This window comes from Sorex fumeus, unplaced genomic scaffold (assembly GCF_029834395.1).
Source record: "Sorex fumeus unplaced genomic scaffold, SorFum_2.1 ptg000034l, whole genome shotgun sequence".
Taxonomy (NCBI): Eukaryota; Metazoa; Chordata; class Mammalia; order Eulipotyphla; family Soricidae; genus Sorex; species Sorex fumeus.
The window spans coordinates 28310418-28335690 of NW_026606091.1; the positions used below are offsets into that span (position 1 = coordinate 28310418).

The 25273-nt window shown below is 57.1% G+C and overlaps 1 pseudogene; it reads left to right on the forward strand.

The window, feature by feature from the left end:
• The first annotated feature begins 1854 nt into the window (after positions 1 to 1854).
• Positions 1855 to 24262, forward strand: LOC130026609 (polypeptide N-acetylgalactosaminyltransferase 12-like; annotated as a pseudogene).
• The last annotated feature ends 1011 nt before the right edge of the window (positions 24263 to 25273 follow it).

Consider the following 25273-nt stretch of genomic DNA (forward strand, 5'->3'; position numbering starts at 1 on the left):
TCCTGGCTCACCGTGGGGCCCACAGAGTTCCAAGCCACCATTGTCGGTAGGGGGCAGTGCCCAAGGGTCCGGGTGGGGTTGGGGAGGACCGTCAGGCCCACCAGGGCAGAGGCTGGTGCAGCCTTCATAGTGAGGTTACCCCTGGGAGCTCTAGATTTCTCCCTGGCCAATGGGGTTGCAGCCCCGAGGCCACGCCCCCTTCCCTACCTATAAAAAAAGCTCGTGGCCCCGCCCCTCGGGGCACCCTCTCTCAAGGATGCTTGAGGGAGAAGTGGCCCCATCACACCTTCCCCCTGTTGACCCTTCGAGGGTTCATCTAGGGGTCACCTCCAGATGGTGACCCTTCTACGGGACATCTACGGGTCACCTCTAGGTGTCATCTCTAGGGGATCTTTGGAAATTGGCCGAGCGCAATGGACTGTAAGAAAAGGCCCTGCGTTGGCCCTGCACTGGTCAGTGTATGGCCCCGAGGCCACAGGATCAAGCCCGGGCCCATTTCCAGCAAGTCTTCCGGCCGTTTTGTCCCCAGCAGCCTCTGTCCTCCTCAGGGTCTCCAGGACTCTGGGATGGGAGTCCCCAGAGAGCCCCTCCTGAAAGAACAGAATTTTAAAACATCAAGTGTATCTTATAAAGGCGCAAGATTGCTTGGCAGAGCGTCATTTTTTAGGGGAGAGTGATTTGGGCTGGTGCACAGCACCAGGATCTTGAAGCCTGTGATGTCTGAGGAGGGCAAGGCGGGGAGGAGTGACTTCGAGTGTTCAGGGAGGGGCCCTGTGAATGGGGCACTGTGACAGGGGAGACAGGCTGGGAGCAGGAGCTGGGCGAGTCTCCACGTCCCTCCGCACCTGTGTCCTGCTCTGCGGGCAGCCAGAGGAAATGGGGTCAGCTGTCCAGTCCCCAGAATGTTACGACCATGAAAATGCAGAGAGCTCTAGGGCCGGGACATAGAACGCTTGTTTCTAGTTGTCCCTCGTGTCCTTGCCAGCACTGCCAGGAGGGCTCCAGTGGGTCCAAACCAGGAAAGAATCCACTTTGTAAGGGGCCCGGAGCAGCAGATGGCGGTGAGAAATGAGCAGCCCCCGAGATGAGCAGGAGGAACCAAGAGTCGGGGCTGTGGACCATGAAGTTTGGGTGCGGTTGAAGGTCTGGGGTCCTTGACTGTCTGCTTCCTCTCAGGTTTACCGGCCTCTGGGTGCGCCCGAAACAGCCACATCGTTGACAACATTTGCAAGGACAGGTGGAGGCAGGAGATTCCAGGAACAACGGGTGAACCCAGAGCACAACTGCGGATGCGAGTGGGGGCCAAGGGGACTGAGCTGGGGTGAGAGAAGCGGGCGCAGCGCCGCCTGGAGTCTGAGGGCTGAGGGGTGGCCAGCCGGGAGCCCAGCCAGGATTGAGTTGTGTCTCAGCAACAGTGGAAGGGGTCTGGGTAACATTCCCCAGTCTTGGAGCTGGGCGAGTCTCCTATCATCTCCAATTATCACCTATCTTTCCAACATGTCTTCACCGCGAGCCCACGAAAAGTTGCTGTACACCAAGAGTTTTGTGAGAGGGTGCAGGGTTTGCCGGCCATCAGCTCCCCTCCACCCTGGGGTATTTTGGGGGCATAACACTTCAGACTTCTGGGCTGTGAATTTCCTAGTCTGTGAAATGGGTTGGTGAGACCCCCTGTGAGGCCAAGAGCCTGCCTTGGGTGATGGGAGGAAGGACAGGTCAGAATGCCCTAAATGAGGGCTGTGGTGGCACTGACTGGCCCACACTACACAGAGGGGTCTGGAGTTGGCAGTTGCCAGGTAGGAGTCAGGGTCCGAGGCAGAGGGAGATCCAACACCTAGGCTCTGGGACAAAGACCCCATGGGGGCCTGTGGGTGAGTGTGTCAGCCCTGCATCTCCTGGCTGGGATCTAGTCGGCCCTCCTGCCTGTCCTCACAGACACTGTCCTACCTCCCACAGTTGCCAGGGCAGGACGAAAAGGTGCAGTGCCAGTGGCTTCCCTTGGGCCGATCTGCTGGTACCTGGAAATGCACATAGCTGCCGACAAGAGCACTTGGATGCCCGCAGTCACCTGGGCTCCAAGGAGGAGCAGCTGTACCAGCAGATGCTGCGGCAGAAGCAGCCCATAGACTAGCTGCTGCAGGTGCCACCAAGGCAGCAGGCCCTGCTGGAGGCCGCCATCAGGGAGCTGAGGGAGACCAGGTGAGAGAGGGGCCAGGAGCTCTGGGGCCGGGAGAAGCCCCTGTGGGTCAGAGGGCGGGGTTACTGGGGAGGGGAGCCAGGCGGCCCCACCCCCAGCCCCCCACCTCCCTTGCTTGGTTGAGACCCTAATGCTGCCCCACATCCCATCCACTCCAAAGGGATTGGCGTGGAGACGAACAACACACAGGTGCTCCTGGACACAAAACGTGAGGAGCTGGAGGCCACAGAGAAGGAGGAGGCGCAGGGGGCCAGGCAGGAGGAGTGCCAGAGTCCAGGAGCTGGAGGAGACAGTCAAGTCCCAGGGGGCAGGGACCATGACCTGTGTGAGATCCGGAGACGCTCCTGTTGCTGTCCTTAAGGAAGAGGAGTCCACCGACATCGGACCCAGGTCCTGTAATGACCCGCCGAAAATCCAGAAAATGCAGCTGGTCAGCAAGAGCTCCACTAGCAGCCTGACACCCAGCTGACACCTCGATTTTACTGCACCTAAGCACCCTGCCTCTCTCACCCAATTGATCTCGCCCATCCCCGTCCTCCCCACGCCACCCGAGTTCTGCCTTCTTCCTCTGCCCTTTGCTCTTCTCCCTCCACTAGAACCAGGGATATCCCTCACTGCAAGACCAGGAATCAGGGCAAAGCCACAACTAATCTCCATCTCAATACACAGGATATCAGGGGGACAGTAAAATCTCCTTCCACTAGACCCAGAGATGTGCGGGAAGAAATGTCCCCACCCCTGGGCCCCCCAGGGATCAGGGGGCACAGTTTCCCCCTCTACTAGACCACGGGATCAGGGGGCAGAGATGTCCCCCCCCACTAGACGCCAGGGATGGGGGGGACAGAGATGCATCCCCTTACCACTAGATGCCAGGGATCGGGGGCAGCAGAGAGGCCCCCCCAACGCGGGACGCCAGGGATCGGGGGGGCCAGAAAGAGAGGCCCCCACACCACTGGACGCCAGGGATCAGGGGGCAAGAGAGAGAGGCCCCCCCACCACTGGACGCCAGGGATCGGGGGGGGCCAGAGAGAGAGGTCCCCCACCACTGGACGCCAGGGATCGGGGGGGCCAGAGAGAGAGGCCCCCCCACCAGTGGACGCCAGGGATCGGGGAGGGCCATCGAGACAGGCCCCCCACACCGCTGGACGCCAGGGATCGGGGGGGCCAGAGACAGAGGCCCCCCCACCACAGGACGCCAGGGATCGGGGGGGCCAGAGAGAGAGAGAGGCCCCCACCACTGGACGCCAGGGATTAGGGGGGGCAGATAGAGGCCCCCCCCACTGGATGCCAGGTATCGGGTGGGGCCAGAGAGAGGCCCCCCCACCTCTGTACTCCAGGGATCGGGGGGGCCAGAGAGAGGCCCCCCCACCACTGTACTCCAGGGATCGGGGGGGCCAGAGAGAGGCCCCCCCACCACTGGACGCCAGGGATCGGGGGGACCAGAGAGAGAGGCCCCCCCACCACTGGACGCCAGGGATCGGGGGGCCCAGAGAGAGAGGCCCCTCCACCACTGGACGCCAGGGATCAGGGAGGGCCATAGAGACAGGCCCCCCCACCGCTGGACACCAGGGATCGGGGGGGCCAGAGAGAGAGGCCCCCCACCACTGGACGCCAGGGATCGGGGGGGCCAGAGAGAGAGGCTCCCCCAACACTGGACGCCAGGTATCGGTGGGGCCAGAGAGAGAGAGAGCCCCCCCCCACTGGACGCCAGGGATTGGGGGGAGCCAGATAGAGGCCCCCCCCACTGGATGACAGGTATTGGGTGGGGCCAGAGAGAGGCCCCCCCACCACTGGACCCCAGGGATCGGGGGGGCCGAGATGTCCCCCCCACTAGACCCCAGGGATCACAAGGGCGGAGATGTCCACCCCCCCACTAGGCCCCAGGAAACAGTGGGGAAGAAATGTCCCCCTCCACAAGATCCGAGGGATCAGGATGGCAGATATATCCCCCCAGCCTCCCCACTGGATGCCAGATATCGGGTGGGGCCAGAGAGAGGCCCCCCCACCACTGGACCCCAGGGGTCGGGGGCGCCAGAGATGCCCCCCCACTAGAACCCAGGTATAGGGGGGGCCAGAGATGCCTGCCCCCACCACTAGAGGCCAGGGATCGAGGGCGGCCAGAGAAGCCCCCCCACTAGATGCCAGAGATTGGGGGGGGCAGAGATGCCTCCCCCCACCACTAGTGCCAGGGATCGGGGGGGGGCAGAGATGCCTCCCCCAACCACTAGACGCCAGGGATCAGGGTGGGCAGAGATGCCTTCCCCCCAACACTAGAGGCCAGGGATCGGGGGGAGCCAGAGAGACCCCCAAACCACGGGACGCCAGGGATCAGGGGGGCCAGAGAGAGAGGCCCCCCCCACTGGACGCCAGGGATCAGGGGGCAAGAGAGAGAGGCCCCCCCACCACTGGACGCCAGGGATCGGGAGGGGCCAGAGAGAGAGGCCCCCCACCACTGGACGCCAGGGATCGGGGGGACCAGAGAGGGAGGCCCCCCCACCAGTGGACGCCAGGGATCGGGGGGGCAGAGAGAGGCCCCCCTACCACTGGACGCCAGGGAACGGGGGGGCCAGAAAGAGAGGCCTCCCCCACCACAGGACGCCAGGGATCGGGGGGGGCCAGAGAGAGAGGCACCCCCACCACAGGACACCAGGGATCGGGGGGGGCAGAGAGAGAGGCCCCCCCACCACTGGACGCCAGGGATCGGGGGGGCCAGAGAGAGAGGCCCCCTCACCACTGGACGCCAGGGATCGGGGGGGCCAGATAGAGGCCCCCCACCACTGGACGCCAGGGATCGGGGGGGCCGAGATGTCCCCCGCACTAGGCCCCAGGGATCAGAAGGGCCGAGATATTCCCCCCCCCCACTAGGCCCCAGGAAACAGTGGGGAAGTAATGTCCCCCTCCACAAGATCCAAGGTATAAGGATGGCAGATATATCCCCCCAGCACTAGCAAACAATGATTTGGAGGTCAGAAGTCACAACTCAGCTCTCCCCTCCCCATTGTGGGGTCCTGTTTCTGCAAATGACAGCCCTGAAGCTTGGCCGCTGGTACCATACAGTAACCGGATTCTACACACTCTTTGGGGCTGTTTGGGGACTTTGTATTGCTGGCTGAGAAGGGGGAAAGGAGGAAGGCGGGCTTTCTCCCTGACTGCCACTGTCTGATTTTCACGATTGTTGCAATAAATGGATCTATCCCAGGCCTGTGTGGGTGTGTGCGTCACTGGGCGGGGCAGGTCTGGCCAGTAGTTGACAATTGCTTCTAGATTGTGGGAAGCCTCGGCCATGTCACCATGCCAAGACGCGTCACCTGCCTGCCCCTGTGTGAAGCCTGTCAATGACCCCAGGAGAGTCCACCCCAAGGGTTGAAGGTCTCAATCACGGATGCGTCCCCAGGAGGGAGGGCAGGATGCAGCACCCAGAGCCCTGCCTTCCACTGCAGCACCTCCATGGCCTCCCCTGCCCCTGGTGCCTGTTTCCCCATTCCCCTCTGCAGTGGCACCAGGGACAGACCCCACTTTGCCCCCTAGTGGCCACATCAGGTTTCTCAGGATGAGGACTTGAAAGTGCTCCTGCAGCAGGTGGGTCCAAGGTGCTGACCCCTCACTCAGGGTCCCTCTCCATGGCACCTGCCCTGGCAGGAAGACAGTGTGTTATCAGTGGAGCAGGATCGGGCTGTGGATGAAACATGTTTCTAGTGTCCCCGAGCTGTACAGAGCTGATCCCTGATAATAGCGCCCCTCTTCTGTGTGGACCATCAGGTTACCTAATACAAGTCCCATTGCCACCATCACAGCACGGTCAGACCCCATGAAGTAGAGAACCAGGCTCTGACTCCTCTTTGTTCCTGCACGCCTGGACCTGGTGGGACAGCCTTGGCTGAGTGACACTCTACTGCTGACAAGAAGTGTGTCCAGATCCATGTGTCAGACCAGATGGCAAAGCCTCAGAAGGAAGAGCCATCCTGTTCCAGTCATTTCCAGGAATTTGGTCAGCCACGCCCCTTCCTGCCAGTCACATTTCTTCTGGGAGTCACACTCCTGGTAAGGCAGCCCAGGGCAGGCACAGGCAGCTCCTGGTTTACCCCTTGGTGCCCAGTTCATAGCCCTGCCCCTCTACGTGCACCATGGGCCTGGGGTCGCCCATTCACTCTCACGGTTCTGCACACCTCACACATGTCCTTCACACCCTCTCGCAGCCTCTACTGGGACTCTGGGCTTAGCTCCCCGTGTCCTGCCTCTGGGTCCCTGGACTCTGGAAACACCAAGTCCAGATTTGCCTTGAGGTTTGGGGAGCTGGGAGACTGTGGGGATCAGCAGCTTGACCCCTCTCACCCTCTTGCCGGTGGGGAGAGTTGTTCTCCCATTGAACAACTCTCTTGGGAGTTTTTCCTCTTAGAATCAATCTTACAGAGACTCACCAAGACACAGGTGGCACCCAAGAGTTTGCCGGAAGCATCCCAGTGTATTCCATGTGTGCAGGCTCTATCCAGCTACCCCCAAATGGGCATTAGCAGGTGACAGCCTAATTATGTAGGTTGTTTTCAGGCTACCTCGATTCTGCGGTAATAACTTTCATCTAAGATACAGTGGTGCCTACTGCTCTCAGGTGCTCCCACAGTGGTGACTCCAGTTTCTAAGCTCCATTGTTTGAGCGTTCCCGTGAGCCTCTTCCATCCCTGCTCAGGCAAACTGCAGAAATGTCTCCCCCCCTAGACCCGAAGGATCGGGGTGCCAGAGATGTCCACCGCCACTAGACGCCAGGGATCAGGGGGGCCAGAGATGCCCCCCAACTAGACTCCAGGGATGGGGGACAGAGATGACCCCCCAAAAGAGGACGCCAGGGATCGGGGGGGCCAGAGAGGTCCCTCCTACCACTGGATGCCAGGGATCGGGGGGGCCGAGATGTGCCCCCCCACTAGGTCCAAGGAAACATTGGGGAAGAAATGTCCCCCTCCACAAGGTCCAAGGGATCAGGATGGCAGATATATCGCGCCAGCACTAGCAAACAATGATTTGGAGGTCAGAAGTTACAACTCAGCTCTCCCCTCCCCATTGTGGGGTCCTGTTTCTGCGCATGACAGCCCTGAAGCTTGGCCGCTGGTACCATACAGTGACCGGATTCTACACACTCTTTGGGGCTGTTTGGGGACTTTGTATTCCTGGCTGAGAAGAGAGGAAGGAGGAAGGCGGGCTTTCTCCCTGACTGCTCGGGCAAACTGCTCTCACTCTCTTCCTCGGTGAGAGATTTGGGAACCCTATCCGGGTCAGACAGAAGGACAGAGACATATAAATAAAGTTAAAGAAATAGGAGTAGCTTACTGGGGGTGCTCTAGGGCGGACTTTCCAAACCTCAGGTGAGGCAATGGTACACCCGCGCCCTGGGTTAGACTAAGGGGGCTTTTAAGTTGTCTTGGTCTGTTCCTACTCATCTGTTCGTGGGTCAATGGTAAGGAACCTCGAATGAAGCCTGGTGGCTTCCTGTCACCAGGTGGGCGATAAGTCTTGTCTTCCTCACCTGGAACAAGGTGATCTCTGACTCCAGGAATGTTGCTGTCCACTCAGCCGGTTGCCATTTGGTTTTGGTCACCATTTTGTCAGAGCAAATCTCACATTTGATTCTTGTCAAATTTGGTGATTCCTGACCCATCCATCTTGTCCACCTCCTAGAGTGGGTCTCTCAGAGGTCCTGCCTAGTTTTTCACTTCTGCCTCTTGTTGCCTGCTTGGTTCCCTCCCCTTAGGCTTGGCAGACAGAATCATGGGCTACAGACCAAGCAAAAGTCTGAGCCGAGAGCTCCCCCTCCTCCAGTGCACTTTTTCTATTCTGGCAAAGGAAGTCCTGAAAAGGATGGAGGCTGAACAGTCAGCAACTGAGTTCTAGGCACTACCTGGGACAGTTTAGGGGATCATGAATTGGTGGCAGAGGAGAGAGAGGGGAGAGGGCTGAATCAGTCTCCCTGACAGCCACTGTCCTGTTTCCAAGATTGTTTCTACAAATGGATGCATCCCAGCCTGTGTGGGTGTGTGGCATTGGGTGGGTGGGTCCTGCCAGGGAACGGCTCATGCTTCTTGATGAAGCATGAGCTGTCCTGTGGGGGTCTCCCCATGGATCAGAACCTGACATGACATGCCCATGTCCATGGTGCCTGTTCCGTCTACACCCCCTCTGTAGTGCCCACCGGGAAGAGCCCCCACCTTGCCCCCAATGCTTCCTGGGTGCCAGGCCCCCTAGTGGCCAGATCATGTCTCAGGTAAAGGACCTGCAAACCTCCTGTATTTCCCAAACCTCTCAAGGACTGGATGGAATTTCTCTGCCCAGAGCCTCACCCCAGTGTGGAACCCTTCACTGCCCACAGGCTCCCCAGACAGCACAAGCCCACAGTGACCCTGTGCCCCACCATCAGAGATGGATTTGATTCTCAGCCAGACATACGTGTTCCCGAACCTCCTCTCCCCACAAGGCTGCCCTGTGGTGTCCACCAGTGTCCCTAGCATTCCTGTGCCCCAGCCCCAAGCCTTGCATGAGTCAAACGTGTCTGTGAGGAGACTTGGGGCGTGGGAGGAGGGGATGAGTGGAGGGGACATGAGTTTGTGGTATGCAGGAACGGGAGACGGTCGGAGGGAGCGGCCACCCCAGACAGGTGTTCTCCACACAGGGCTTTTTCCAGGTGGTTCTGGAAGGAGGGTAGGGAGGGTGCCAGGCAGAGGGGGAGAGAGCTGAGTAGAAGCTGGGCCGTGCGGTTGAAGTGGAAGTGGACAGAGGTAAAACCTGCTCAGCCTGAGGATGGAACCGTCTTCCTGTCTTTGGAGCCTGCCTAGGTTTTGGGTGGCAAAACTGTGAACGTTGCTGCCCAGCTTAAATACACAACCTCAGACCAGGGAGAGAGCTCAGGGTCAGGGGACCGTGTGCAAAGACACAGGTGCCTCCCTGGACACTGCCTGCCCCCTGGGCACCATCAAGTTTAGCTCTGGAGGATCCCATCCCATCCCAGGGATGGCCCTGTCGCATTGGGTCTGAGCCAGGTTCATCATTGGGCCATCTGTCCCTGGAGGCCATGTCAACAGTACGACTTCGTGGGTGACCCAGCCTGCCCTTACCAGAGTGACTTCAGGCTTTTTGGGTGTCGTTGTACAACCTTTCTTGGGAGCTACTGAGGCTTCCAGGAGGCTCCAGGGCAAAGCATTTCTAGAAGATGCGGCCAAATTCTATGGCAGGTCTCAACCATGATTGACGTTCCCTTCAGAGGTCCTTCGAAGCACCGTGCCAGGCCTGGGATGCCCCGGTGCAGGGTGTTCCCCGTCCCTGAGGCTGTGTTGCTTCTGCAGGTGCAGAGAGCAGAAGTACAATTATGAAAGTCTGCCAACGACGTCCGTGATCATCGCGTTTTATAACGAAGCTTGGTCAACCCTCCTTCGCACCGTTTACAGTGTCCTCGAGATGTCCCCAGACATCCTGCCGGAGGAGGTCATCCTGGTGGATGATTACAGCGATAGAGGTACCCGGCCTCCCCTCTACCCTCCCCTGACCTCCCCTTTCCCCACCCCGCCCTCCCTTGACCCCCATCCTCCCCTCCCCTGCTCTTGCCTCTGAGCTCTGTCTGGTTCTCGCTGTGGACGGGTTCTGATTGAAGGCTGTGCTGGACTGTTCTCTGGGAGGCTCTAGATAACAGTGATTTACAGGAGACAACAGGGAACGTCTCCTCGCAGTTGGGGTATGGCTGTAGAGGGCAGGTGTGGGAGCACGTGTGGGGGACAGGTGTGGGGGATAGGTATGGGCTCTAGGCATGGGGGCACAGGTGTAGAGGGCAGGTGTTGGGGGGTGGGTGTGAGAGAGAGGTCTTGGAGACAGAGGTGGGGGAGAGGTGTTGGGGGCCAACTGTGAGGGAGGGTGTGAGGGCAGGTGTGGAGGCAGGTGTGGGGGCCAGGGGTGGGGGCAGGGGTGAACACTCGCCTTCTTTGGGGTGCTGTCCTCCCTGAACTGCCCCAGCCTGGCCCCTCCCCTCTCTCTCTCACTCCCACCTGTCCTGAAGGGTGTCCAGGGGACTCGGGCAGCACCTAGTAGGGGTCTCACCTCCCACCCTGCAGAAGAACAGTCACCTGGCCACACCTGGCTGCAGGGGATGCTCAGGACTGTAGTCTCGCTTGTTTGTTCTGGGGCCCGCTGGGCGGTTCTCCGGGCTTGCTCCTGGCCCTGTGCTCAGGGCTCACTCCTGGTGTGCTCAGAGGACCAGGTGGGGCGTTGGGGATCACACATCTTAACCTGGGGGACTGATGTCTTTGGGGTGGTGGCCATGTGCTCGGCTGGAAATCGTGGGAAGAGTATTCAGGGTCATTTAGCGTTGCCCATGACAGCGTTGCCCATGACAGAGTGCAGGGCAGGTGAGCATGAGGCGATGCCGATAGAGCCAGCTGGGCACCAAGTCCTGACAGTCCTGAGACCTGGGCGTCTGGGTCCAAGGGGGGCACGTGGGAACGTTGCTGGTGGTTCTAGAGTTCTCCATCCCAGCCTTCCCTTGCCCGGGCAGGGCGGGAGTGAGCCGGCTGCCCCATTCTCCTCCCCAGAGCACCTGAAGGAGCGCCTGGAAGCCAAGCTGGCCCACCTGCCCAAGGTGCGCCTCATCCGCGCCACCAAGAGGGAGGGCCTGGTGCGCGCCCGGTTGCTCGGGGCTTCAGGGGCCAAGGGCGACGTCCTCACCTTCCTGGACTGCCACTGCGAGTGCCACGAGGGCTGGCGGAGCCGCTGCTGCAGAGGTGCGTGGGCGGTGCCCAGTGGGAACATGGGAGACCCAGCTCCGTGGGCCTCGGGCTCGGCCTGGGTGCCCCGTCCCCCAGTCTCAGGCCACGGCTCCATCCCTGGTCACATGATCAGGGACCCTGGTCTGGGAGCCTTCGAGGGCATCAGGCGCTGCTGTACCCACGGCTTGCTGGTATAGGGGAGTTGCTTTCACTGCCGCTGGTCAGGTGCCTGAATCGAAAAGTGCTGCCGTGGGCAGAGAGGCCAAGAACAGGATGGTGTGGATCTTATCAAATCACAGCCCTAGGCAGCACATTTTGGTCGTCTTTCCTTCATGCTGGGCTGACTTTCCCAGGTCAGCCAGTACCTGTGTTGCCTGGGGCTCGTCAAGTCTGAAGGGACCCACAGAAATGGTGATTCACAGTAATTTCTCTTATGTATTTATTTATTATTTATTTTTTGCTTTTATGGGTCGCACCCGGCAATGCACAGGGGGTCACTCCTGGCTCATGCACTCAGGAATTACTCCTGGTGGTGCTCAGGGGATTCTATGGGATGCTGGGAATCAAACCCGGGTCAGCCGCGTGGAAGGCAAAAGCCCTACCCACTGTGTTATGGCTCCAGCCCCTGAATTTTTTGGGGGGGAGTTGTGTGTGTGAAGGGGCTTACCCGTGAGTGCTCAGGGCTTACTCTTGCCTCTGCTCAGGGATCACTCTGGTGGTGTTCAGGGGACCACATGGGGTGCCGGGGATTGAACCAGGGCAGCCAACTGTCGGGCAGGCACCTTCCCTGGGGTCCTGTGTCTCTGGCGTCCACCTTCCTTAGCGTCACTAGGAAACCATGACCAGAATCATGGACAGGAAGCAGATGGCCCTCGCCTGGGTTATTTTTATTTTCTTACCCCTGTAGTCTTAAACTATGCTTTTAAGTATCATTCTTTGAAAGGGTTTTAAATGCAGGGGGGAGGGGAACCACTCCAGGCTGCCCTTCCCCCAGACCCAACTTACTCCCTCTACTTCCTCCCTCCTGATGCTGCATCACTGTTGTCGGCCACCCCCAGACTTCTCCAGGTGGGCTGTGCCCCCATGTGGCGTGGACAAGGATGCGGGGGGGGTTCAGGGTCTGCGTAGCTGGCCTCTGGAAGCACACGCACCCACTGTCTCCTCTCCCAGGTGTGGGTGTCCATCATCCGGCCCCCAGCCTCACCCTGCTGCTCTCTGCCCTCCCCATCCCTGTCCTCACCCACTCTGGCTTCCTTCATGGCTTCTTTCTCTTCCCCAACTTCAAAGAGGGTCCCAGCAGCTGGACTCCCAGGGGCCGAAGCCAGTGCCAGGGGCTGAGAGCAGAGTCATCATCGTGTCTTGCTCTCCCTCTGAATCCCAGGCTGGAGGGTGGCATTGAGGACCGATGCCATGCACGGTCCAGAAGCAGGGGACCTGAGGGCACACACTGGGCCTCAGTGGGAGCAAGCACGGCTTGGAAGGGGCGCGGGCGTTCCCGGTCACTCCGGTCCTGGCCATATCTGGGTGGTGTGTGTGTGTGTGTGTGTGTGTGTGTGTTTGTGTGTGTGTGTGTGTGTGTGTGTGTGTGGTCACTGCAGGATCGGGGAGGAGGAGACGGCGGTGGTGTGCCCCGTGATCGACATGATTGACTGGAACACTTTTGAGTACCTGGGTAACTCCGGAGAGCCTCAGATCGGTGGCTTTGACTGGCGGCTGGTGTTCACGTGGCACGTGGTCCCTGAGCGGGAGCGGAAGTGGATGCGGTCCCCCATCGATGTCATCAGGTCAGGACTGGCTGGGAGCATAACACCCCCCCCCCAACTGTAGCAGACGCCCGGGGGGAGGGCAGGGATGCTTCGCTGGGGCCCCACCTGGTTTTGTTCTAAAGCATCTGCTGATTATTTTTTTACTCTACACCCACCCCGCTCTATGTGTGGGGTTCATATTCATTGGCCTATTTTGTTTATTTAAAAACAAAGGTGAGGGGGCTGGAGAGATAGTTCAGTGGGTAGGGCGCTTGCCTTGCAGGAGTTTGCCCTGGGTTCGATCCCCCAGGCACCCTGTTATGGTTTCCCGAGCACCGCCAGGAGTGATTCCTGAGTGCAGAGCCAGAAGTTGCTCCCGAGCATTGCCGGGTGTGGTCCCAAAGCCAAAGCCAAAGTCAAAACAAGATAAATAAAAATAGGGTGAAGTATGTATCCTAAAATGTACTGCTCTGACCGTTCTTAAATATATAACTTGGGAGACTGAAGCGCGCTTTTCCCTCGACCTCGCAGAATCTCTCCAACCGTCAGGCGGTGTGTGTCAACCCCAGCCCCTAACGGCTCCATGGCCTCTAACACACCCCCACAAAAACTTTCCCCCTTCCAGACGCCTCACGCGAATGAGGCCACCACGCTTTGTCCCTTCGCGTTTGCCTTCTTGCCGGTCCCGAGATGTTTGCCTTGGGAACCCATAATTCTGCCTTGTGTCAACGTGGCCGGTTTTGTTGGCCCCTTCACCTCCGGTGGGTGTGTCCGCCGTCCAGGAGTTGTGTGCCATGCCCCGGGGAGGACTGATATCACAGGTGCCCTGCCCCCTGGACTGGTGCCAGTCTCCAGGGCCCGAGGTGGCTGGCTGCCACTTCCGGCTGTCCAAGTGGGCGTGGGGTTCTGGGTCAGGTGGCGACTCCATGGTGACGACTCTGAGCACTTAGTGGCAGGCCTCTGTGGGACTGAAGCCAGTTAGGGGATGGGTGAGGGCGCAGGGTGAGGGCGGCCGAGAGCCAGCGTTGGTCAGTGGGTGAGCCTGGGTCTGAGCCCGGCTGCTCGCGTTCTGTTTCATTTGTTTGGCTTAGTTTTCGGGCCACACTTGCTGAGGCTCGGGGTTACTCCTGGCTCTGCACTCAGGAATTACTCCTGGTGCCTCGTGGTGAGGGAGCTGGTGGGCACAGGATGGGGTGCAGGGACCAGGCATGTGTTAGGAGGCTCTGCAGACTTCCCCATCAGAAATGCGGGCGCAGGAGAAGATGGAGGCTGAGACTGGGGGTTTGGGGGACCTCAGGGGCGGTGGGGGGATTTGGAGAAGCTGATTGACATCTGGGGAAAAGGACGGATTGAGGGTGACACCCGGATTGCTGGAGTGGCCACTGGGGGGCCGCTGGCATTGCCCCTCACACAGCAGATTTAGAGACTGAGGCAGAGGAGGAGGGATCATGTGTCAGGTCACAGATGCAGCCTGTGATGTGGAGACATACTCCCTCCCCCCCAACCCCCTCCCCCAGTGCACACATATGAAGACATGTGCACACACCCACACACATGGACAAATGCAGCAGCTTCATGGTCAGTTGCCTGCCCCTCCCACAGTCTCATCTCAGTTTTTTTTAAATGTAGGAGTACTGCTATTTATTCAGCCACTGATTAGCTGATTGAATTGTGCATGAACTCCACACATCATCTCAGCTTTCTTGCGTGTTTCAGTCACCCTGTTCCCTAGACTTATACCCTAAAGCCTTGTGAAAATGCTCTCATGCTGGCACCCCTCCCTCCCTCCCTCCCTCCCTTTTCCCTCCTTCCCTCCCCCACTCCTTCCTTCCTTCCTTCCTTCCTTCCTTCCTTCCTTCCTTCCTTCTTTCCCTCCCTCCTTCTTTCCCTCCCTCCTTCTGTCCTTCCTTCCTTCCTTCCTTCCTTCCTTCCTTCCTTCTTTCCCTCCCTCCTTCTTTCCCTCCCTCCTTCTGTCCTTCCTTCCTTCCTTCCTTCCTTCCTTCCTTCCTTCCTTCCTTCCTTCGTCTCTCTCTCCCTCCCTCTTTCTCTCCCTCCTTCCTTCTCTCCCTCCCTTTTCTCTCTCTTCTCTCCCTTCCTTGGTCTTCCCTCCCTCCTGTTCTTCCATCCCCCACCAAGGAGTCCCACTGGCCTTTTCCCGTGTACTCTGAGCCAGCAGTGCTGGGAGGACCCCCCCGTGCCACCAGAGGGACCCGGCTGCCACCAGTTTCCCACACCCACATCTGCACTCTGGGGTGCTTCCCTTCCAGCTTTCGACCTGAGCCACCTCTGGGGGCCGGGGAAGACGCCAGAATCGAGGGCTTCAGGGAAATGTGCTAGAATCATCTTTCATGGCCTCCAGCAGCCCCCGCTGCATCTGTGAGTGCCTGGGCTCTGCTGTGAGACCACCACCACCGCCCACCCCACCACCCTCCCAGCCATGTGCTCTCTCCGCCCTCTCTCCGGGTCCATCTGCAGCTGCCGGGGTCCTCTCATGCTTAGACTTTGCCCATGCTGAGGCCTTCCCAGCACCGTTCATTCCTCTGTACTGGACACGCCCCGGTCCTGTACCCTCTCCGCCCTGGAAACAGCTGTCCCTGCCCTTGACCCCTCGTGAGCACATGCATCACATGCAGTTCTCTGATTATCTGGAGGGGTCTGGGAGCTTCCCCAGCTAGGACTCCCAGCAGAGCCCCCCCACCACCAGTGCTCCCAGACTGGTGAAGGCAGATCAGGCCTGGGTAAGGGTTCCTGTGGCTGGCACTGAGACGCAGGTGTTGCAACTCTTCCAGGTCCCCGACAATGGCTGGTGGGCTGTTTGCTGTGAGTAAGAACTATTTTCAGTATCTGGGGTCTTATGATACAGGAATGGAAGTTTGGGGCGGAGAAAACCTCGAATTCTCCTTTCGGGTCTGTCTCTGTCTTTCTGTAGCCGTGCTTGTCTGTCTGTCTGTCTGTCTGTCTCTCTCTCTCTCTCTCTCACTCTCTCTCTCTCTCTCCATGCCTCTGTCTCTCTGGATTTCATGAAAACCTGTTAGACTTTCCCCCGCCTTGGCCTTTTGTCCAGTGTCCTGAGAGTGGACACGTGGACAGCCTATATATGTGCTTCTCTCATCTGACCTTCTCACAGAACGTGCTTTTAACTAGAAAAGCAGGAGGCAGGGAAGGAACCTCCTAGGTCCCCTGATTCTTTTCTTTCCCTCTGCTGCCCTGGGCTGAGGTTGGCCCCAGACACAGCATCCTGCCTCCAGGTCCACCTTTGGTCGCCAGGCTTGCTGAGCTCTTTAGGAAGTCGCCTCTGTATGTATGTAGCAGGGTGACTTTCAGAGTCTGACACCGAGAAGGATTCTCGGGAGAGCTTGTTAAAGGGGTCAGGTTCAGTGGCTTGACGTGCAGGCAGGAGCAAGAGTCACCCCCTGAGGCCGCCCTCTGCCCTCAGAATCCCCGAGGGACAGTTCTGTGAGAACCCCCGCCATTTCCGTGGGATTCCCAATGAACTTGTGTCTGGCATATTACATTTCAAGACCATATGCCATTGGTCGTGCTTTTTGATGATGTTAAAAATTACTGTTTAATTTTTTTGGGGGGGGGCTATTTGGGTCACACCCTGCGATGCTCAGGAGTTCCTCCTGGCTCTGTGCTCAGAAATTACTCCTGGCGGTGCTTGGGGGACCATATGGGATGCTGGGAATCAAACTTGGGTCAGCCGAGTGTAAGGCAAATGCCCTACCCACTCTGCTATCGCTCCAGCCCCTCTGTTTAATTTTTGTGAGAAATTTTTTCATCTTTTCTGATTGCTTGTTTTATTTTGGGGCCACACACAGTGGGGCTCAGAGGTTATGCCGCGCTCTACCCTCAGAGGTGACTCCTGTGCTCGGGGGACCATATGAGATGCCGGGGATTGAACCTGGGTTGGCCCCATGCCAGGCAGTATGCTCTACTCGCGGTACTAGTGTTCTGGCCCCTGGAATTTTTTTTTTTTAAGTAATAGAACATCCCAGCTTTGCATAAAGAGTGAACCAAATAGAAATTTTATCTTCCACGCAGGGCTTTCCTTCTCCCATCGTAAGGTACTGTCCTTTTGGGTCTTTTTTTTCAAAAAAAATTTTCTCTTTGAATTTGGTTGAAACCCAAACTCAGGGCTCACTCCTGGCGGTGCTCAGGGGACCGTGGGAGCTGTCAGAAACTGAACCTGGGTCAGGTACATGCAAGGCAGGTGCCCAACCCCATTGTACTGTGTCTCCAGCGCTTCAGCTGCTTTTCTGGATGGTTCATCTTGGGGGCCAGTGGTGGTGTGTGATGGTTCACACCTCTCTTGCCCTTGCACGAGTCTACCTCGTTGGGTTTTGAGGTGTGCTTTTAATGGTCTTTCTGCCTCTCCTCCAGGTGCCAGGCTACTCTTCCTGTGTCTGGCAGTTCCTCTTTCTCCCTTCCCAATTCTCTCCTTCCTAGCTGCTTTCCTCTCTTCTCTGGCTAGGAGATCAGGTAATCCGCCCGTGTGGACTGTCACCCACCCACGGGCTCCTGGCCGGGCCCACTCTGGGCCCTGTGAGCCCCGCGCATGAGCAAGCAGTGCATGGGCTTGTGGTCTTGGTTCTGGTTTCTAGACCTTGGGGCCGCTCCCTTGTTCTTTGGCTGCGCTCTGGAGCCCGCATGTGCATGGGGGTGGGTGAGGTGGGGATGGGCGGTGGGGTGAGGAGTGGGGTGGGGGGGGTCGCCTGTTTCATGCCCTGGAGGGTACGGTCTCGGCAGTGTCTCTTTGGGTGATGCTTGGTGCCCGGCCTCTGTACTCAAGGGACAGCCGTGCTGATGGACCCGTTCCCCTCACCCAGCCACTCCCCTGCCCTGCAGATCTGCCAGTGCGGCGGGACCCTGGAGACGCACCCCTGCTCACACGTCGGCCACGTCTTCCCCAAGCAAGCTCCCTACTCACGCAAAAAGACTCTGGCCAACAGTGTCCGCGCTGCCGAAGTGTGGCTGGATGAGTTCAAGGAGCTCTTCTACCACCGCAACCCCCACGCACGCCTGGTGAGCTCCTCCTGCCCGCCCCGTCTGCCTTCACCCCTGCAGGCCTCCTCAGAACCAACCCCCCCTTCCTCCCCCCTCCTCCCTCCACCCTCCATGCCCGCACATCCACTTCCGGAGGGAGAAGCTGCGGTGGGCCTTGGTGAGGCCAGTGGGGGATTACTTGATTCCTCCATGGTTGTGATGACCCTTTGCTGATGTCTCTTGATGCCCACCCGGCTTTGAGAATCACACCCAGCAGCTCATGCTGCCCACCCCAGGTTGGGGGACCCTGAGCTTGTTGCTTCTAGGAAAATCAGGGCTGGGTTTCAGCTACCTCCAGCCACTGCATTTTCTTCAGATCGTGGGTATTTCTGTCGTGGAGGGGAGGTCAGGCCCCATGCCATGTTCGCCAGGGCCTCTTCCTGGCTCTGCACTCAGGGATCATGCCTGGTGATTTTTTTTTCTGGGAACCAAATAAGGTGGCAGGGACCAGGGCAGGGTGGCCACCTGGCAGGCAAGCGCCCTGCCCTTTGCACGAGCTCTCTGGTTCCTGTTTACTTTTGACCCCCACCTGGAGGTGCTTGGCGTCTACCCTTGACTCAGTGCTGGGGGTTCCCTGCCGTGCCGGGACTCGGACCTGGGCCTCCTGTATATGCTCTTGACCATTGAGCTATCTCTTCATCACAGAGTATGTGTGTGTGTGTGTGTGTGTGTGTGTGTGTGTGTGTGTGTGTGTGGTGCCGGGGATGGGTCATGCATATGTGCGCTATCTCATCTCATCCCAGCCCCATCTCTTGACTTTGCATGCGTGTCTACCTCAGCCACCCTTCCTCAATCTGTCCCATTGAAGAAGTGCTGTGTGTCCAGGGATGCCCACAGGGCTGGGGTTTGGGGCTCCCATCATGTCCTAGGCGCTTCATGACCATCGAGGTGCACTGGGTCTCCCCAGGCTGGAGCTGGGCAACGGGGAACCCTGTGTGTGTGTGCGCGCGCATGTGTGAGTGTGTGGGGGGGGGTGGTACCCCGGCTGCCACAGCTCTCTCCCTGGGCACCCACCCACACCCGCATAGCTGAGGCTTGGGGGCATCATCACGCCCCAGGACTGGGGTGGGGTGGAGTTGGGGGGGCTCTGGAGGACCTTCAGGCTGACCGCATGGACCCCCCTTAGGAGTCCTTTGGCGACGTGACCGAGAGGCAGCAGCTCCGTGAGAAGCTCAAGTGTAAGGACTTCAGGTGGTTCCTGGAGAACGTGTATCCTGAGCTGCACGTGCCTGAGGACCGGCCCGGCTGCTTCGGGATGGTGAGAGGGCTGCGCCCAGGGGGGCTGCCGGCAGGGTCCCCACGCCCTGCATGGGGCAGGTCCTCGATGCGGTCCCTTGGGCTCCCCAGCCCCGGCCCTCCCCTGTTGTATCCCCTGGCTCTTCCCCTCCCCCGGCTGGGTTTGGCTCTCAGCTCGCTCACGTGGGAACTTGTGAACGTGACTCAGGTTCTTCCTGATATTTTGTGCATGAGGAGACTGAGGCTTGCCTGGACTCTCCACACCACCTCTACCCATCACATCACTTCACACCCGAGTCTCAGTGTCTGGGCCAGTCAGTCATTCCCACCTCAGGGGTCCTGGGGACCGGAGGGGGGGGTAGAGGAGGATGGGGCAGGAAAAGGAGAGTCACTTCTGTTGTTCACCAAAAGAAAGAGAAAAGAAATCTTTGGGGTGGGGGGCAGAGAGATAGTCCCGGGGTTAATGTTAATCTTTGCCCTCTGTGTGGCCAACCCTAGTTTGATCCCCGGTGCCAGACGTGGTCCCCTGAACACCGTCAGGAGTGGCCCTTGAGTACCTCGAAGTATGGCCTAAAAACCCGTTCCGCACCCCCTCCAAACCCCTGCACACAAATGGGAAGTATTTGGGCTGTGGGGGTTGGGATTGGGCTTCACCCGGTGGTGCTCAGGGGTCACTCATGATGGTGTTGGCGTCAGACTGGGGCTTGGTTGCCTGCCTGGCAAGTGCTCTCACCGCCCAACCCCCCCCCCCCCCCCCCAGACTGTCTCTCTGGCCCCAGTGCGCCATTCACTCTGGAGAGAAATCACGCCAAGGTAGAGACTCCCCTCTCCTGGGCTGCACGGCTGGGCGAAGCTGCTTCCCCCAATCTGGAAGCCCTTTGGTCAGCACCCAGCCGGCTCTGAACACGTTCAAATCCTTGGCCACTGTGAAGTGTCCAGGTCTCCCGAGGTGCCGAGAGGATCAGGAGGCCGTCGTGGGCTGCCTGCCCCAGGGAGTGTGTCACTCTTGCTCGCCCTGCCTCTGTCTCCTGCATCCCCACCCCACCCCGTCCCACTGCATTTCTCTTTTGTCCAAGCGCAGCCCTGGAGGGGATCATGGGACATGATGCTCTTCAGGCCTTTGCACGTGACCAAACTGGGCACTATCCCCAGCACCCCATAGGATTCCCCACCAAGCACCACCAGGTGTGATCTCTGAGCACAGAGCCAGAAGTAAGCCCTGAGCATTGCTAGATGTGATACTCCCCTCCTTCAATCCCCCCCAAAAAATCCAAAATGAATAAATTAAGGAAGCTCTTATTTATTTATTTGTTTATTTTTGGTGTGGGGTCCATGCCTTGCGGTGCTCAGGGATTTACTCCTGGCTCTGTGCTCAGGGATCACTGTTGGCGGTGCTTAGGAGGTCCTGTGGGTTGCTGGGGTTTGTCCATGTGCAAGGCCAGCCATCTGACCTTCTGTACTATCGCTCAGGTCCCAGAAGCTCTTACTTTTGGGCCTGGCTCTTGTGCCGGGCCCTCCTCACTCGCTGTTTCTCCTCCCGCAGCATCCTGGGTTGACTCAGTTGTGTGTAAACCTGAACTGGAAACTCCCCTTATGTTTCTTGGTAGCTCCACAATAAAGGATTGCAAGGACTCTGCTTTGACTATAATCCTCCTGATGAAAACCAGATCGTGGGGCACCAGGTCATTCTGTACACCTGTCACGGCCTGGGCCAGAACCAGGTAGGTGACGCTTCTCTCTGGAAAAAGGCAGCAAGGGCCCCTGGGTTCAAGGTCTTGGGAGCCTCTTAAAGAGGGAAATTGGGGAAAATCTATGTGTGTTGTTGTTTTATAATTTTTATTTTTTTTTATTGAATCACTGTGGTATTCAGTTACAGGGCTTTCATGATTGAGTTTCAGTCATACAATGATCAAACACCCATCCCTCCGCCAGTGCTCATTTTCCACCACCAATGTTCCCAGTGTCCCTCCTGCCACCCCTATCCCCTGCCTCTATGGCAGACAATTTCTTTCTTACTCTCTCTCTGCTTTTGGGCATTATGGTTTGCAATACAGATACTCAGAGTCCATTATGTTTGGTCCTTTATCTACTTTCAGCACCTCTATGTGTGTTTTTAAAAAAGTGAATATTTGACCTCTTCAATTTATAAAGGTAATAGAGACTCACTGTAAAATATTTGAGAAATAGAAAGTGAAGCAAATGTGCCTGAGAAGATCTGGAGAATCCGCCTTCGGATGAAGATGAGTTTCTTGTCCCTCTTTCTCCTATGCACAGACTCTGGCTTCTGTGTTTTAACTAATTGTCATCATTGAATGTTTATGGTTTATATTTGATGATTTCCTCTTGCATGATCCATGCATGCTCAGATGTCTTTTTTGGGAATATTGTGCCTTTTGGCCTCTTGGTGGGTCACATCATGTAGTTCTTTGTTTGTTTTTATTTTCGTTTTTGAGTCACACCTGGGGTTACTCAGGGGTTCCTCCTGGCTCTGCACTCAGGAATCACTCCTGGCAGTGCTCAGGGGACCATATGGGATGCCAGGGATTGAACTCAGGTCAGCAAGGCTAACACCCTCTCCACTGTATTATCCCTCTGGCCCTGCACCATGTAATTCTGGAGGGGTGAGATGAACTGATTCTCTGCCTGCAAAGGTAATACAGACTCATTGTAGAACATCTGGGAAATAGAAAACGGATCAAGCAGTGCCTGATAGGACCCAGAGAAACCCGTTTGTGCAGTTATGACTAACCGTGCACCAATACCTACAGTTGGAGGAAGAAAAAGGAAAACCCTGCAGATCTGGGTCGGCTCAGGAGGGCACCTACTTGGCCGGAGAGGCTGGATTCCAGCACCCTGTCTCCCTGTGTGACCCAGGCCTGCCCTCTCCGTGGCAGTGCAGTTCCTGCCTGCACAGGACATTTTAGTGATTCCACGGTACCATTGCCTTGAATCAAACTCCCTCAAGTTTGCCGGGAAGAGGCAGAAAAGCCCAGAGAAGAGAAAGGGCGTCTCAGGCCTCAGAGTTGCCCACTCGGCTACTGAGACCGTCCATTTTCTGGCCAGCTCAAGGGTAGGGACTGTGTGGGGTCTCAAACACCCAGGGAAGAAGCAGAGCATGAGAAGGGGGCCTTGGGGAACTCTGGCCAGGCACTCACAGACCCTCAAGACTGGACACTCAGGCTCTCTGCCTGGCCCCTGCGCTCTGATCCAGCCTGGTGTCCGTCCATTTCTCCATGGCCGACAGTAACCGTTGCCCACGAACGGCTCCTTTGAAGTTCTTCGAGTATACATCCCAGAAGGAGATCTGCTACAACACCCACCAGACCGAGGGGTGCGTGGCGGTGGAGGCGGGCGGGGAGAGCCTGGACATGGAGCTCTGCCAGGACCTGGTCCCCGAGAACCACTACTTCCTCCTGCGCTCTGTGAGTGGTGAGTGGGCAGTGTCATCTGTGCTGTCAATCTTGGGGCTGTAGTAGACCCCGGGAGTCTCAGGGAGGAGCAGGCCCCAGGCATGCTGTGATAAGGGACACGCTGGGAATGGGGGTGGGGTGGGATGGGGAACTGTTGGGGCCTTTGACTTGCAGGATCCCTAATGCTTTGCCTGTCTTCTCTTGTTCACTTGAAGTTGCTGGGGGCTGGGCGGGGCTTGAGACCAGCCTGGGGCTGCTGCTGCTGCTGCGGGAATGGGGTCTCCTTAAAGCAGATGTGAGGGCAGATCCTGCAGGGGGAGGGTTGGGGTGGTGGGGAAACTGTTCTACTTCTGTAAACCTCACCCCCATTTTCCCCAGCTCTGGAATCAGGGGGAGCGGCAGGGAGATGGTTACAGGGGTCACCAAAGCACACACCCAGCCCTGGATTTATCCCACGTGGCCCCTCCTGAGCTTCACCATTTGCAGCCCTGGAGGTCCTGAGCATCACTGGGATGGCCCTGGTGGCCCCAGCACTGTAGGACCTAAGCATCACCTCCTCAGGTCTTAGCATTCAAGAAGATGGCCTGCTTGGCCCAAATCTCCACGGTTTTCTATCCCAAGAGTGGTCTAGAGGACACCCTCCAGTAAATAAATAACTTAAGAGGTGAACCAAATAAAACAAGGGCAGTACCCATAGCTTTGGCCAACTCTAGGAAGGACTCGGTGGATAGCCGGCAGCTTGCTTGGAAGCTGTCAAGCCCAGGCAGGGGCGCTGAGTGGTCACTTGTAGCACAGGGCCAGGCAGGGATTTACTAAGGTGCTTGTCCTGTGGGCAGCCATCCCTGGTTCAATCCCTGGCACCACCTCTGGTACCCAGGCCCCTCTAGAAGTGACCCCTGAGGACCCGAGCATCCCACCCCCCACAGAAATTTTCCTTGCAGTGTACACTACCCCCGCTGGGGTCTGTTCTCCATCACCGTAGATTTGGAGCGGGCAGTGGATGCAGGCCCAAGAGGCACTAGGTCCCTCAGGCTGTGACCCCCTCTGCTATGGACTCTTGAGGAGATTTGTAATTCGGCTGTACCTTTGGCTCATTCAAGCACGGTTTAAGCACTGAAGAGGAGACAAATAATAAGAATGAAAAAGGAAAAAAAAAACAAAAAAAAACAAAAAACCTGTCCTCTTTCCTTGGATTCGTTCTCAGCCTGGCCCCAGGGATGGGAAGATTCTTCTGTCATACTTACAAAGGGTTCATTCTATGTATGAGAAGAAAGTAGAGGACATTTTCTGGTAGAAAAATGTTACAGTTAGGAATGAGAAGTGGAGTCTGGAAGGGTGATGATTCTTGGGTGAGAGGGAGGCTGTATGACAGGCTGTACCTCCGTGCCCCAGACCTTCTGGGTTCCTTCACCCAGTGCAGACATTTCTAAATATATATATTTCTGAAAGGACAAAAAAAAAGATCTACAGGCTTAAGAACACATTTTTAAAAAAATTATTTTCAAATTTTATTTTTTTTGTTTGGGGGCCACACCTGGCGATGCTCAGGGGTTACTCCTGGCTCTGCAATCAGGAACGACTCCTGGCAGTGCTTGGGGGACCATATGGGATGCCAGAGATCGAACCCGGTTCAGCCGTGTGCAAGGCAAATGCTCTACCTGCTGTACTATTGATCCAGCCCTGCAAGAACACATTTTCAGGAAAAATCCTGTGAGCAATCACTTGTCATTCTCTGAGATTGCCTGTGATCTTTCCTAGGATGGTTCTTTGTTTCACGAACAGTCGAAGAAATGTGTTCAGGCCGAGAAGGAATCCAACGACAAGTTTGTCCCACTCTTACGGGACTGCAGCCTCTCAAGCCGTCAGCAGTGGTTCTTCCAGGAACAGATGCTATGACAGGCGGGAGCACACTGGAAGTGAGGGCCCTAGCCCCTGTGCCCAGCAGAGAGGGGCCGGGCTCCCCGACAGAGCACCCACTCACCTGCCTTCCTCCGATGCCGTAGGTTAAGGTGGGGTGGGATTCGGTGCATAACGTGAATGCACTTGGTACTGGTTTGGAAACACTTGCCACGGTTCCCAAATACCCCCGTTTTCAGTAACCATCAAATGTTCACTCGTGGTTTTCAGGGAATTAAAATTTTCAAATATTTTTCTATTATTTTTTCTTATAGTGTGTTTTATTTCCTCTAGAAAAGAGGTATATAATTCAAGTTGGTATTTGCAGTAGTTCCCAGGGCATGTCTGCATGAGTTCCCAGGAAATCAGACTCACGGCTTGTACTTTGCATCCCTTGGTACTACCTCACACGCTGGGTTGGGTGTTTCCTCCCTGTAGATAGGTAAAATCTAGGAATCTGGCATTAGTTCCTTCTGGGCATTGAGAGATTACTCACGTATTTACGTATTTAATAAAAAGACTATTTAGTGGGGCTGAAGCGATAGCACAGAGGGTAGGGCGTTTGCCTTGCACGCGGCCGATCCGGGTTCGATTCCCAGCATCCTATATGGTCTCCTGAGCACCGCCAGGGGTAATTTCTGAGTGCAGAGCCAGTAGTAACCCCTGTGCCAGGTGTGACCCGAAAAGAAAAAAAAAAAGGCTATTTAGTTATTTATTTTGGTGGAGGCCACACCCACTTCTTTGTCAGTCTCCTGGAGAAGAGAATGTTTTCTGTAGATTTCATTGCCATGTTTTTCAGAGGTTCCCATAATATGCTTTCTGAACTTACCACACTCTTTTCAACTTCTTCCTGTTATTTCCAGTAAAAGACAGCACATTTGCATCAGTAGAATTGTAACCCTACCGCCCCCACTGTGATATCATGGAATATCTTTTTTATTTTGCTTACTTTTTTTGTTGTTGTTTTGGGGCCACTTCCCGCAGTTCTTAGGACTCAGTCCTGGCTCTGTA